We start from the raw sequence: 14,861 nt of genomic DNA on the forward strand, positions 1-14,861 counted from the left end.
GTGGAGCCTGCTTCTCCCTCTGCCTGTCTCTGCCTCTCTCTCTCTCTGTGTCTCTCAAGAATAAATAAATAAAATCTTAAAAATAAAATAAAATAAAAAATAAACTAGGGTCTTTCTGACTCTGAGATCTGCTTTATTGCCACTGTGGTTTACTGCCTGTAATTACTGCCATGAAATGGACTTTCAGAAATTGGTAAAGAACACGTTTGGACTTGAAATATCAGAGGGGATTTAGTTATGGACAGAGGTTTAAATATAGCATTTCTAGAAACTATCTTATTCAATAAACCGTCTCCAAGAGCCTCACAAAATGGCTGACAGGTGGCAGCCACCTAATGGCTATTTGTCAAACAGTAGATGAATTGATAATATAAGCAAAATTATGAGGGTAGAGAACGTTGAGACAATATTCAGTACATATGTAAATTCTAATTTAACAGGAATAGATTATTCGTCACAAACTGCATTTATATAGTGTCACATAATAGATATTTTACTCACAAAGCATGTAGAGTTTTAAGGAGAGGATGTAGAACAAATTGCAACATGACATTATTTTTCGAAGAGCCAATAATTTCAATACTGCTCTTGAAATTGAGCCTGAGACCATTATCATCATGCAGCCCCCAACCATGTTATAGCATAACTGGGCAGACTATGTCATCTGTCTTAGCGATCAATTGCAGTCTTCAGAGCCTTTGCTAAGAGCAAATCAACTGTGCAACAATTTATATCAATTATTCAGAGCCGTGGAATGACTGGAATATCAGTCTTTGAAAAATAGGATTGAAGAACCAGAACCCTTAGAGCAGGACTTTGTTCTATGAGAAATATGAACAATTTTCAAAATTCTAAGCAAATGATATTTGAGAATATGCATGGATGGTAGAAAGTATAAATATTAATTGAGGCTGAGGAATATTAATCCTTGATAATTAGTATTCTTCCATGGTATTAATCAGGGATGAGCCTAAAATGCTAGAACCCAAAAGACATCAAAATGCAAAAGCTCTAACAAGATAGTTTCTTTCTCTGTCACGTAATAGCACAGAGATGACAAGAACAGGTTCCTAAAACAGCTCTGATCATGAGGTCATTCAGAGACAGATTTCTTCTATCTCTCTGACACTTTCCCTGAAACACTTGTCCTCGTCTGCTTGTGGAGCCAGGTCACCTCCATACCCACATTCCAGACTGGGGAAAGAGGGACGAGTGTCTGGAAGATAAGTGACTTCTTTTCAAGAAAGCAGTGTGGAAATTCCCACTTAACAATTCTGCTCATATTCTATTTATTGAGAAATTATTCTAGCTATAAGAAAGGCTAGAATGAGTAATGTTTAATTGGTTGGCTATAGGCCCAAGCCTTACCCTATTTTAAAAGACATATATCCACATTCTGACTTCCCAAGTATCTGTTCTTACCCTTTTCCCCCTAGAAAACACACACACACACAATTATGACAGAATGTTTGTGTCTCCTCCCAAATGCATATGTTAGAGTACTAATACTCAGGATGGCTGTATTTGGAGGTGGGGTCTCTAAGGAAGAAAATAAAGTTAAATGAGGTCACAAGGGTTGGGCCCTGATCCAAGAGGATTATTATCCTCATAAGAGGGGACATCAGAGAACTTTCTCGCTCTCTGTTCCACACACACACCAGGAAAGACCATGTGAGGACATGGCGAGAAGGTGACCACCTGCAGGCCAGGAAGAGAATCTTCACCAGAAGCAGAATCCATTGGAATCTTTTTTTTTTTTTTTTTTTTTTTTTTAATTTTTATTTATTTATGATAGTCACAGAGAGAGAGAGAGGCAGAGACACAGGCAGAGGGAGAAGCAGGCTCCATGCACCGGGAGCCTGACGTGGGATTCGATCCTGGGTCTCCAGGATCGCGCCCTGGGCCAAAGGCAGGCGCTAAACCGCTGCGCCACCCAGGGATCCCTCCATTGGAATCTTGATCTTGGATTCCTAACCTCCAGAATTGTGAGAAAATTAACTTATGTTATTTAAGCCACCTAGGCTGTGGTATTTTGTTATGCGGCGCAAGCTGATGAATACACTCACACACGCACACACACACAACTACTATTTAGAAAGAAAGAATGGAAAATGCTCAGCAGCAATAATCCAAAAAAGCTATAAAATGCACCTGGGCAGGAATTCTGCTCTGGCGTGGAATACATTCCTTGGGCATCCCCTCTGGGCCTTGGAAATTGTCCTTTCCCCAAGGCATGGAGAAAGATATGAAGAGAACGCTTGCATCCTTCAAAAGCACAATAATGGATGTCCTTGAGAAATAGGAACAAAGACAGGAGCCACTGCTGTTGAAATGGGCTTCTCAGTTCGTTAGAAATTGGTAGATTCTGGTGTGGCCGGGACATTTAACCAAGAGACAGAGTGTGGTCTCCATAGCAGGTAATGGTACCAAAGAAATAATGTTTTGGTTTGACCTACAAGGGTCTTCACGGACAGCTGGTTGATCATGATGTGTTGTTGGACTGAAGTGGATGGCAAGCATCTTTATATCTTAGTTAATATTTTTAACAGAAAATTACTCTTGATCTGGAGTCATTTGTCCTGTCCTTAAATGCATACTTTCGACGGCATCTTCACATTGGTGATAGAATCTGTGCATTGAGGACTAAAATTGAAGGAAGAGTCGTGGGAGTTCCTACAACTTTCCCTATATGTTAGAATTGTAACCCAAAAGATATGCCATATTTCCTGGGGAGTCACCAGCATTAGTTTTGCTCTCAAAGACTTCGAAAGTGTAAATTGAATGAGTCTTAATGCATCTCATTTGGACTTCTGCTGAAGTTGGACAAGCCTTGGAGAAGGACTGAGGTTGGCATAGAGTGCAGGTGCTCTTCCAGATGGGTTCATGTGGGGGTGGGCACATTTATTTGCAGCTACCATTTTGGCAAATGCTTGTTTCTCTGTCTCAATAAACAGAGAGCACAGCCCGATTTGCTAAGCACCGGAGTGAAGTTCTCATCTGAGGGCCACGGCATCTTCTCAGGGTTCTGCGCAGCAAGCTTTGAGCGCTCTGTGGATTCCTGAGAGGCCCTGAGACCTTTCTGGGGTGTCTCTCCTTAACATAAATGCTATTTGCATAATAATATGGAATGCTGGTCACATTTTTTCTCTGCTGCTGTTCTCACTGATGGTACGAAACGATACTGGGTAAAACTGCTGCGATCTTAGAAAAAGCCACGGCAGTTGCATCGAACTGTGTTAGTGGAGATTGTTCACTGGATGAACTTGGAGGAAGAAGATGATTTGTTATAGCAGCCTGAACTGACAAAGACGTGTGTTAATCACAATTTTGCCAAGTATTTGTATTTTTAGAAGCTCAATGTAAAAGAGAGTTGTACATTAATTCGATCCATCCAAGAGGGTAGAGTCAACTGAAAAGTGTACAGGAATGTCTTTGTGAGAGTATGATGGCAGGACACAACCAACCAGGGACGAGGAAAGCGAATTTATGTAACTACCGTTAATATGAAATAATAAAATTGTAATGGGAAAAAACATTTGAGTAACTCAGAACAAAATACCTCTGATCTGACTTCATTGCAACACAAATCCAATTTTTATGTAAATGTTTTCATTAGCCATAACCCTTCAAATTAATTTCAAAAGGTCCGTAATTACCGCTTACTCACATAAATCTAAGTTGATCCATTCTGAGCCAATAAAAACAGTCCAAGAAATAGTCATCCCTTTAATGCAGCTAACAGTCGTATCTCAGCTATGGGAGAATTCAGAATCCATGTGAATTATCTTGAGAATTTTTAGAGAGTTTATTTGAGGATAAATGTTAAGAAGAATTTATTTGAGGGTAGACACTAACAAGGACCTATTCGAGAATAAAAACTAACAAGATACCAACTGCTAGCCTGCAATTTAAACTTTAAACACCTGGCTATGTAAAAATTCTCTAGGATGGTGCATCTGTTTGACGAGATGGCACTTCTGATGTCAAAGTGCCTGAACAGGGACTCCTGGGTGGTTCAGCGGTTGAACTTTTGCTTTCAGCTCAGGGCGTGGTCGTGGGGTCCTGGGATCGAGTCCCGCATCGGGCTCCCTGCATGGAGCCTGCTTCTCCCTCTGCCCATGTCTCTGCCTCTCTTTCTCTTTGTCTCAAATAAATAAATAAATAAATAAATAAATAAATAAATAAATAAATTGTTAAAACAAAACAAAACAAACAAAAAAAAAAACCAAATAACAACAAATTGCCTGAGCACTTTGACCTTGAAACTACAAGTGAAGTGACCACTCCTTATGTTCCTCATCGTCCCTACTCTTTATCCTCTGATGTGCAGGTGACTCTGAAGAGTTCACACTATGCTTTTATCTCCATCGATAGTCCTAGCAAAGTGACAAGGATAGTGAGATGGAAACTGCAACCTTCGTGTTTGCACGTGAAAGGATCGTTACTCACGAAATCTGATGGTTCAGCATGGTAGAGCCGATGAATGGTAGTGCTCCAAGTTAAACCCGGGCTCTCCAAAGCGCATCCATTCCTCTGTACAAATTTTCCATGCCCAGGAGCAGTAATAAGCTTCATAAGTTCAAAGAGATGACATAAACTTAAGAGTATCTGCTTTGTAAAAAAAAAAAAAAAAAAAAAAAAAAAAAAGAGTATCTGCTTTGTAATCCAAAGAGAGATTTTGGGGGAAAAAAAAAAAAAAAAGGAAGCCAGGAAGTACATGTTATACAAATCAGCCTCAGGAAAGCGATGACAGCAATGCATTCCTCAAGTTGTTTTTAGGATTTGAAAAAATGGATCCATTTTCCTTTCCATAAAAAATAGGAACTCTTGTGGGTTAAAAAGAGGAAGAACGAACAATCTGAGAAATCACTGGGAAATTGGTATGACTTATGCCTAATTATTACCGAAGAGAATGTCAGCTTTGAGCTTCTGTCTGAAATCCAACCACTTGGCATATGTGATTGGACAGTTGAGAGAGAATTTGGAAAGTCAGATTGTTTTCCCTTCCAAAGCCAGATGTCTAAAGTATTTACAGACTTACAAATCCGATTCTAAAATCTCCTTTCTGTCCAGAAGTATGGTGCTTACATCCCTCATCAATTTTCAAGAGTATCTTCGCCAATCTCCCTTATGTGCTTTTTACCTCTAGGGGCCCTTCCCGTGTAATCATTTCCAGCATTCCAGGACTCTGAGAGTGAGTGGTGTAGACCGAGGAGGCCCGGAGTCAGGTCACACTGCCTAGGCCACCAGGGCGCTTGTTCAAAGTCAGGGTCCACGACTCCCACAGTAAACTGCTGTGTGGGTAGAGACTGGCTATCTTATTTCAAGCAAAAGTTTCAGGTTATTAAAAAAAAAAAATGAAAGGAAAAGGAAGGAAGGAAAATAAAAATGCTCTACATGTTACGTTCTACAGAAAGTACAAGGAAGGAGACTGGACACGTTTGCCAGTGTGTTTCTGTGCTAGATAATGGGTAGAAATACTCCATCATCAAGGATACTAATTTTTTTTGGAGGTGGGGGGGTTTCTACTTAATTTTAGAAGGTATCCAAAGTATTTTTCAAAAGAAAGTCTCACTACTCACCTAGCATGGGGGCAAATGTTCGAATGCTGAGCACAGCGAGCCCTATAGGGGATGGGGGACCAAGGGGACTCTCCCTGGCTGCTGGTTTGGAAAGCAACGTGGTGCAGCCACTTGGGAAGACACTTGCCGCACAATCCAGCGACTGTGCTCTTTGGCACCTCCTGAAGGAGTTGGAAACATGTCCATACGGAGTCTGCATACGGATTATGACTTTTGTCATAATTATGCAGCCTTTTGTCAGAATTGCCAAGACTTGGAAGACAGTCTTCAGGAGGTTAGCAGGTGATTCAGCGGTGCCTCCATACAGGGGAAGTCACGCAGGAATTTCCGGCTCAGGAAGGAAGGAAGCCTGGGAAGATCTGTGCATCTCAACTATGTGACCTCCTGGAAGACATGCAGTGGTGGGGACGGTAAAAGACCAGTGAATGGCAGGGGCTGGGGAGGGAGGGATAACAGGGCAAAGCACAGGGTTAGGTTCTGTAGGACATGGTAAGGGTGCACGTGTGTCTTGACAGATGTTCAACCCCACAGACTGTATAGGAGGGAACACAGGTGTCTGCTACCGGCCATTGGTGATAATGATGCCAGTCCTGGCCCATGGGTTGTGACAAAGCAGCAGTCTTCTGGGGGGTGTTGCAGCGCGGGAGGCTTTGTGTGCAGGGCCGGGGTGTGGGGCAGCTCTCTGTACACTGGGCTCCACAGTGCTGTGAGTCCTAACCAGCTCCTCCGGCAGTGTGTTCACTTAAAAAACTCACAGCATTTCAGAGGATAAATATTCTGAGGCCAAAAAAGAAAAAAAAAAAAAGAGTCATTTGTCTCATGAGAATATTTTTATTTAACTCAGGGCCAGACTATTTCAACTCTATGATTTAAAGTTTTAAATAAGTCTTACGGGAGCACTTTTGTGACCTTAGGTATATCAGTGTATGAAAAGCTTTGCAAAAACATATTCAGGGGCACCTGGGTGGCTCAGGGATTGAGCGTCTGCCTTTGGCTCAGGGAGTGACCCCAGGGTCCCGGGATCGAGTCTCACGTCGGGCTCCCTGCATGGAGCCTGCTTCTCCCTCTGCCTGGGTCTCTGCCTCCCTCTGTGTCTCTCATGAATAAATAAATAAAATATTTTTAAAAAATACATTCGAGTAAGGTGTTCCATAAATTTGCTTATTCTTTAAACTGATTTATTATTGAAAATATCAACTGCCAATTTGTTCTGTTCTTATACTTAATCATTAAAAGTTAAACTGTAGTCATTAAAATAGAAGTATGCCTAAAAACTGTCTAGACTATGAAAGACTTCAGTACCAAGTGTTTGCTGGCTATAATCACTGTGCCTGTACTTACCATTTTTAGTTAAATTCCCTTTCTTTCCTTTTTTTAAACAGATGATAATTATGCTTATCAAGTCCTTATACATTCCATTCCTGAAAACACTAATTTGCCCCTGTTCCAAGCTATATTTTCAATGCTCATGTAAGATACGGTTATAGAGCATTATCTGACTACATAAAACATTATTCTCCAAATCGTTCTCCTCATTCATTTTTTAAAAATCATTTCATTTGGTTTCTGATATTATTCCTGAGCAGAATGACCACTTTTCTGGGTGCTCATGACTACTCTGATGCTGAGTGAACAAAAGAGGTTAAATGTTACATTTCCCCAAGTTGTTGTAAAATAATCAACAGGCTTAGCAATAACCATATCTTTGTGACCATTCCTCTCTCCGATCTAGTGTTTAGATGTGGATATTCAGATTACTGGGTAAAACCCAGTCAACAATTTGGGGAAAGTATAAATAAATTGGCTTAGTATTTATATTTAGTATCTCCTTAGGATTTTTCTTTACAATAACCCAATTTTAGAGATCTCTAAAACTTCCCGTTGCTCTTCAGCACATGGTTTTGGCAAATTGAAACAACAAGACTTTTGATAAGTTCGAATAGTAGGATTTCCAGGAAGATACTGGAAATATTTTTTTCTGACACAACAACAAAAGAATAATTATTAATCTTTCTTAAATTCTAATAGCAACACACTATATGGGTGTCAGTGTTATATAGACAGAAAGAACAAAAATACAAATCAAGCTTGTTCTTTTTGTATACAGATAGGTCAAATTTGAAGGTTATTAGAATTCAGGTCATTATTTACACTTTTTGAGACTTTGTAGTGTACTAGAAAATAATTGAGGGCTGCTATGATCTGCAAAGTCGGTATAAGAAAAGAGAACCCATCTTCATTGTGAAACAATCTTGAGACTGGACTTGATGGTCTCATGAATGCAATACCCACTCACAATGTCCGTGCTTTTGTGCCGTGAAATTAGAATATAGATTTAACGTCTCTCGTAGGAACATGAGTATTGCAAAAAAAAGAAAGAAAAAAGAAAAGACCTTGAAGATACTGAATTGTTGAAAACCTGTTACTTCATGAATTGTGTTCACTTTTTAGAAAAATAGCATATATAATATTAGTCACTTAACAATAAATATGTCAACATGTAAATCTATGTCAATGATAGTCATGACATGAGATCAAATATTTATTTGAATATATGGTCAATATAAGCTTTTTAAAATGTACTCTTCCCATGCCGCTTCCAAACATTTAAAAATAGCATTGGGGCACTGGGTGGCTCACTTGGTGAAGCATCTGCCTTTGGCTCAGGTCATGATCCCAGCAGTCCTGGGATCAAGTCCTACGTCGGGCTCCCTGCTCAGGTGGGAGTCTGCTTCTCCCTCTCTCTCGGCCCCTCCCCACAGCGTGTACACGTGTGCCCTCTCTCTATCTCTCTCTAATAAATAAATAAAATTTTAAAAATAGTATCAACGGGTTTATAAAGCACATTTAAGTAAATATACCTTACCAAGTTTGGAATCATCCCTTCCTTATGTAAAAAGTTACTGTTATGTGCAAAATCACAGTAGTTTTAGAATTTTTTTTTTCTTGTCATTTAGCTCTTTAGTGTGACCAACTGTGAATGCATGAAAATGTGACAGTATTGTCCAGAAAACACCTGGACCTTTCCCCCCAGACTCTCCAGCCGTTAACAGTTTTCCAAATGTACTGATGTGTCTAGTTATACATTTACCTACCTCCCTGCCCGTCTGCCCCTATACGTCTTGAAAGTAAATCACATTTCTAATATGGTGGCTGTAGGCAGAACATATCTAATAAAGTCGAGTCTTAGGACCTAGTAAATATGTCAACTGATTTTTTTACAGAAGTGAAAAGTACTGAGTGATCACGTGGAAGAAGGCTAGCCATTGCTACAAACCACTGGATGTCCATATTAAAAAAAAAAAAAAAGAAAAACATTGATTCAAACCACATACTGTATATGAAAATTAATGGACCCTAGGAAGTAGAAACATTTGCACATTGTATATCTGATTATCTTGGAATGACTAAAAATAAAGACTGAGCATACCAAGTGTTGGCTACGATGTAGAGGAGCTAAAACTTTCATATCCTGCCCCTGAGATGAACTGGCTAAATTGTCCAGTCCTATTATAAAACAACCTGAGTTTCTTAAAAAAATAATTATAACCATACAGTATGTATTTTTTACAGTATGTAATTTTAAATCTATTCTTTTATATTAAAAAAATATTTATTTATTTTAAGAGAGTGAGTGAGCACAGGCAAGAGGAACAGAGGGAAGGAGACACTGTAAGGACGCGGGCTCCATCTCACGACCCTGAGATCTGACCTGAGCTGAAACCAAGAGTCAGATACTCACTCTACTGCATCACTCAGTCACCCCACATCTAAATGTTTTAGCTCATCGTTTTTGTGAGATTTTTATGAAAGTACATAATAATGCTTTTATTTTCTTTGCTATAAGCAACACTCTTGAACAGACTATTTTGCAATAATAGACATTTTCTATAGGGGCACTCTCCATGTGTCAACCGCTAGTGACCCATGGCTATTGGTTGAGCCCTTGAAGTGTGGTTAGTAGACAGAATGACTTAGCTTTTAATTTTAATTCTTGAAAATTTAAATAGCTACACATGACTAATTACTAGCATATTCAACGAGAAACCTCTTACATTCCGTTTTTATGACTGTGCCAAAACATTTAACTCTATTATTGTGGATATGCTTTTAGATTTCCTCCCATTTTTGGTTAACATTAATATTGCTGATGTAAATATTACTGTGCATATTTTACATGAATTTGTGTTTTTATTTCTGTTATGTGCATATCTGTGCTACTGAAGAGGTTTTTATTCAACTTCAGCAGGTTATGCTAAACAGTTTCCAAAGTGTTTGCACATCCAGGCTCTGAATCCCTACACACTCTGCCTCCTTGTTTACCTTGAGTCCTTGTACTGGGTGACCATTAACAATATGCAGTATGGTTATAGTAGTTCCCAGGTGACATTTGGTCAGGCTGGTAATGAAGTCATTAAATTTCCCAGGTGCGCATGCTACACCATTGTAGCTTTTACCTTAAATTGACAATTATTAAATTTCCATCTCTTTTTAACAATTCTTTATAATGTATGAATCCTTTATAATGTAATCCTTTATAATGTATGAATAAATTCACCAAACTTATTTTCCAACTCATTTTCTTGCTATATTTTTATGACTTTATTAACTGAATAATGTGTAATTTTCATCTAATTATTTTTGAGGTCTTTGCACTTTCCTGTCCTATCTGAAAATGAAAGAGTTACAATATGTACAAAAATGATTATACAATATGTACAAAAATAATTTGTGCATTTTGCTCTGCTTTTATTTTTTTTTCTGTTATTCCAACAATGGAGTAATTTCAATAGTTGAGGACACAATGCGTGCAACTCAATAGCCTCATCGAGAGCACAGATGCTGGCCAGATGGCCATTTCCCCCATCACTCTGTATTCCTATTGCTGACAGTGCTCACAGGTCTCCGATTCTCTTTGATCACAAGGTTATCTGAGTCACCTCAAGACGTTTGTGTTGTATATTCATCTTTTTATCTTAAACGGCTGGCAACTATTGAAAATAGTTAAAAATCCTACGGTAAAGTCTGATGGGGTAGCAATAATACTATAAGGGAATCAACATATATATATAAAACATATTATAATTCAGAGAAATCAGAATTTTCTATATACCCCATTATTTAACCATGTTGAAACTCTGCACATTTGTAAATTATTGATAAAAGGAACACTTGTCATACAAAATTGTTATGAGGAGTAAGTGAGAAATAGGTCCAAAGTGCCTCAAACAGTTCCCAGTATGCAGGAAACACCTGTAAGTGGTTGTCCTTCCCATTGCCTTACTAGTCCTTGTAACAGCACCACTAACAACATTGATATTGTCGTGTTTCGATCTGAGGAGATTGGGAAAGACTTCTCTGGAGTGGCCAGTTGTATCATCCTGCTGGGGCTGCCTTAACAGAACACCATAGACATAAACTACGGTAGCTTCAACCAGAGAAGTTCTGGAGCTGAAAGCCTGGGGTTGGGGTGCCAGCAGGGCTGGGTTTTCAGGAAGGTCCTCTTCCTCTCTTACCTGTGGTGGCTCCTCACCCTCTTCCTGGGCCCTCACATGGCAGAGAAGGACAGTGAGCAGACTCTCTCATAAAGACCCCAATTTCATCACCAGGGCCCCATTGTCATGACGTCTTGGAGACCTAATCACTTCCCCAAAGCCCCACTTCCAAATACCATCACCTTGGATGTTAGGACTTGTGCACATGGGTAGGGACCATGGAGGCAGTTCAGTCCATACTGGTAGTTAAACTGAATTTTCTAGGCTCCATGGAATGCAGAATTTTGGTTGATGGAATCTGGTCATGGAAGAGACCTTCTGTACAGAGTGAAGCGGGAAGACAAACAAATCAGATAGAGTTGTGTATGTTCCTGAAAACGCTACAAAAGGCTGGATGTCTTTATGAGTGACCGTTGTAGCCATATCAGAAGTGGCTGTAACCATAGTAGTAATAGCAGTCTGCACTGATTGAGTGCCTGCTGATTACCTGTGACCAAGGGGGCTTCCCATTCCCCTCAGCTTGGTTAAACTTGTCTCCACCTCAACTTCTTTCTCACTCTAGCCACCATAGAACCTGTGTCCCAATCAATGAGGTGCCTCCCCTCCCTTTTTCTGAGACCATTTACTTAAAAAAACTTGTAAACTCTTCCTCTTCCCCTTCAAGAAGTAAGTCTTTAAAAAACATCTTGTCAGTTTTACAGCCCACGACTGTCTTTCTCAAGGATCCTAGGATGTCCCTTTGAAATCCCATCACCAAAAAAAAAAAAAAAAGAAAGAAAGAAAAAAGAAATCCCATCACCAAGAAAGCTAGAAAGTTTCCACCCTCTTCCCAGAGAGTTGAGTTCAGACCCCAATCTGGCCTCGTTCTCCTATCACAATAACCTTGAATGGAAAACCTTCTCTACCTGTTGTTTGCTGTTTGATGAAATGTTTACTTTGACACCTGTCACTGGAGGATTTGATTGACAGTAGTCATCTTAGCAGTCCTGGGAATGAATAATTTCTACTCTTCCCTTTTTCAAAATGGGGGACATGGAGGTGGATTCAAAGAAATTAAGGGCTTTGCCCACGGTCACCCTTATAGAAAAAGATGAGGGCAGCTTGTAGGTCATAGCAAATTAATTCCCCTGAGTAAACTCACTCCGTGCTACTTTCTTTCTGATCCCTGGTTGCACTGTAAGAGGGGAAGTAGTAGGGGTGACTCTTTCCCAGTCATTAACCGGTAGCTTTCACCCTTGCCTCCATCTACAGCCGTAGGATGATCTCCCAGGCAGTGCTCTGTAGTCGCTCCTGTGCTGCTCCACAGGACTTGCTCATGTCTAACAGGACACTTCTTACCCACAGCGTGTGGAAATTCTCCAAGAATTGGCAGTTGTCTGCGCAACAAGAGCTGGTTTGCTGAGGTTAGGATAAGACAGCTATACCTTCTTTAACATGACAATTGAATTGTGCTATATTTTTATGTGTGTGTTTAGCCGACATATTTTCCCTTAAAAAGTGAGACTAATGTAGGATTAGATGAATTATTTTCTGATATGATTCATGTAACTGGGCCTCATGCACACGTACGTATATCATGTAACTGCCATATATTTACAAGGAACGTATATCAGATATGTAAGAGGGGGCAGGGTGTCACACTTTAAAAAAAATATTTTATTTATTTATTTGACAGATAAAGGCAGATAACAGAGTGTGTACACTCTGTGCACACACAGGGGAGGAGCAGAGGGAGAAGCAGACTCATTGCAGAGCAGGGAACCCCATGTGGGACTCGATCCCAGGGCCCTGAGGTCATGGACCTGAGCTGAAGGCAGACGCTTAACTGACCGAGCCACCTAGGATGCCACATTTATAGAAAATAATAATTAGATTATGAAGTGTATGGGGACATCAAATAAATTAGAATCAGGGATTACATTAAAATGGAATCCAAGAGTCTATGTATTGGTTAACTCTGACCTTTAAGAAGACAGGTTGATTCAGTGTTGGAAGAAGCACAAATATCTGAGCTCAGTAAGCAGAGGAAATCATTTTGAGCTGATGGCCTATCATGTTAAATAAAATAAAGATAAAAAGTTAATTGCACGCTAATAAAACTTATTTAGATGGTATGAGACAGACTGTATATTTCAGATTTGTGAGTCAAAATAAGAGTTTTACTTTCTCCTCATCACATAGTCTATACTTATTTAAAATTTTTGAGAGGTGGGACCCCTCCCTGGGTGGCTCAACAGTTGAGCGGCTGCCTTTGGCCCATGGCGTGATCTCAGGATCCGGGATCGAGTCCCCCATCGAGCTCCTTACAGGGAGCCTGCTTCTCCCTCTGCCTATATCTCTCTGTGCGTCTCTCATGAATAAATAAATAAATAAAATCTTCAAAAAAAAACTTTAAAAAATTTTTGAGAGGTAAAAATTTGAATTTTCTAAAGGGTATAACATTGATAAAGATGGTATCATATAGATTCTTTAGAAATTTTTAAGAGTGCGGTGGTGTTTGTCCCTTAAAGTAAAAGACAAAAAGGCATAGTCACATTTTATACGGCATTTTGGTTTCCATACCGATGTGATTGGCATCTATGAACACTATTTATATCCGCATATTATTTCAGGGCATGAATACCAAGAGCCAAATGCTGATCGCTAGATCTTACGCTTGCCCAGATTTGAGTGAGTAATCTTTATCTCTGTGATATCATTTGTATTCAGTTCACCTGTTGGCATTTATCCTGGATGTTGACTCACCCTCCAAAGGAAATTATGAATTCAGGAGAAAAATAGAGGCTCAGGCCTGGTAAAGTTCCTGCTGCAAAGCATAAAGCTCCACTACCAGGAAAAGAGCTTCAGCCAAAGCACTTAATTCCTGCTTGATCATTTGACAAAGAACAAATTTAAGGCCTAGCGACGTACCAGGGAAGAGATTTTTGCGTCAGTGGGACAACTCGAGAAGTTGTTCACAATATTTAAACTTCATGGAGAGACAGCGGAAAGGCCTCTGCGTGGTGCATTCACTATGTTACTCCGAAAACGTATTTTGAAGATAAAATATTGAACACTACGAAAAGCCACACATCATGGTGTTTCGTAGTAAAAAGCAAAAAAAGAAAAAAAATTAAATGTAAAGATTGTATATAAAGTTGTGCAACTGTTTCCTAGGCCTAGAGACCACCCTTTTGGAAACGAACCTTCTCGATTATGAGGGTAGGCGGCCAATCCCTCCTCCCAGTACGTTGATTCCTTAACTGTGTGAAAAAAAAAAACAAAAAAACACATGCATAGGCTGGAATCTTCTCTTCCATAAAGCATGTTTTATATGGATCAGCAAACTGTGACTGTGAAAGTTTAGGGTTTGACCCCCATTCCCTGTTTTCTTTCCGCGCTTTTTGCGTGGAGAGTCTGCTTTGTTCTCACAACGGGTGTGTGAGTGTGCGGGGGGTGAAGCTGTGCATGTGCTGGTGCTGTGCTTTTGTGAAAGTGGAACCCTTACAGGGTTCGGAAGCTGGGGCTGCCCTGCCACAGGAGCCCCGCGTGGGCTGGTGTGTGTCTGCCTGCTGCATATATATATATAAATATATAGGGTGCTGGGTTGGCATTTCGGGTGTTGTCTGGAATAAGTTGACTGTGTCTTGCACGTGGGCCTATGTAAGCCTGAGGATGTGAATGTTTGGCAAATTCCTCCTACAGTTATCTCTGACGATACAGAGACAAAACATGCCTGTGGGAGCTGCCCTGAGTGGGGTAAATACACTGGACAGGACCCAGGACCAGGACAGAGCTCTGGCCT

General features: G+C 40.0%; 1 long non-coding RNA gene across 1 annotated transcript; it reads right to left on the reverse strand.

The window, feature by feature from the left end:
* Window positions 1–3,858: 3,858 nt before the first annotated feature.
* LOC144299572 (uncharacterized) lies at window positions 3,859–11,303 on the reverse strand. Its single transcript, XR_013366264.1, has 3 exons — window positions 11,099–11,303; window positions 5,583–6,359; window positions 3,859–4,608 (listed from the first exon to the last, which is right to left on the reverse strand). It is a non-coding gene; the product is annotated as an uncharacterized LOC144299572 (long non-coding RNA).
* Between the last annotated feature and the right edge of the window lie 3,558 nt (window positions 11,304–14,861).

The sequence above is a fragment of the Canis aureus genome, chromosome 27 (genome assembly GCF_053574225.1).
Source record: "Canis aureus isolate CA01 chromosome 27, VMU_Caureus_v.1.0, whole genome shotgun sequence".
Classification (NCBI taxonomy): Eukaryota; Metazoa; Chordata; class Mammalia; order Carnivora; family Canidae; genus Canis; species Canis aureus.